Source organism: Echinops telfairi, unplaced genomic scaffold (assembly GCF_000313985.2).
Source record: "Echinops telfairi isolate 266 unplaced genomic scaffold, ASM31398v2 ScPeMD7_7469;HRSCAF=8507_0, whole genome shotgun sequence".
Classification (NCBI taxonomy): domain Eukaryota; kingdom Metazoa; phylum Chordata; class Mammalia; order Afrosoricida; family Tenrecidae; genus Echinops; species Echinops telfairi.
Genome location: NW_022111372.1, coordinates 4793164 through 4794063, shown reverse-complemented (window position 1 = coordinate 4794063; position 900 = coordinate 4793164). Strand labels below are relative to the sequence as shown.

The 900-nt window shown below is 41.8% G+C and overlaps 1 pseudogene; it reads right to left on the bottom strand.

Annotated features, from left to right (window-relative positions):
• Positions 1-331: 331 nt before the first annotated feature.
• LOC101645238 overlaps positions 332-900 on the bottom strand; it is a 25397-nt pseudogene continuing 24828 nt past the window's right edge.

The window sequence follows — 900 nt, the reverse complement described above, 5'->3', positions numbered from 1 at the left end:
GCCATACTTTATGAAGACGGCCCAGGAACTGAGGACAGAAGCTGCAAGGAGACAATGAATTTCCCCCAGGGGCAATAGAGAGAGAAAGCCTTCCCTTACTTAGATTTCTAGCCCCCTAAACCATATAAGAAAACATTTCTGTGTCTTAAAGCCATACTTGTGGCATGTCAGCACTAGATAGCTAAGACACATGCTCAACTAGGCTGATTCATAGGACAACATAGGGATCTTCCTTTAAACAAACAAACAAACATCAAGGAAATGTTGACAGTCCTAGTCCAAGGATAAAGAAACCAAACCAGCTGTAGTGAAATCGTTCTAATCATGTTCTCTACTTGAACTCCATAGACTTTTCAATGGCTGTGACATATTTCAAGTACATGATCAGGGCGTCCTTCTGAAGTACTTCTGGGTGGATATCAACTGCCAACCTTTCCGTTATCACCCAAACACCGGCTGCTTGTACCATCTAGGGATTTCAATAAAGAAACAGGGGGCTAAGAAAAGTGTCTTGTTTAAAGCAACTCACTCATTCATTCATTTGACAAATACTTATCAGAGGCATTTAGTTTGCACCGGGTGCAACCAGAGACTGCTCTGGTTCTGTAGCTATTCTTGCTCTGCCTGCTGCCCGATGCGATGAGAGTTCTAAGTCATAAAGGAGACTTTTCTTTGTAATCATTTTATTAGGGGCTCATACGACTCTTATCACAGTCCATACATACATCAATTGTGTAAAGCACATTTGTACATTCATTGCCCTGTCATTCTCAAAACATTGCTCTCCACTTAAGCCCCTAGCATCAGCTACTCATTTTTCCCCTCCCTCCCCCTCCCCCCTTCCTTAAGAACCCTTGATAATTTATAAATTATTATTTTGTCATATCTTGCCCTGTCTGA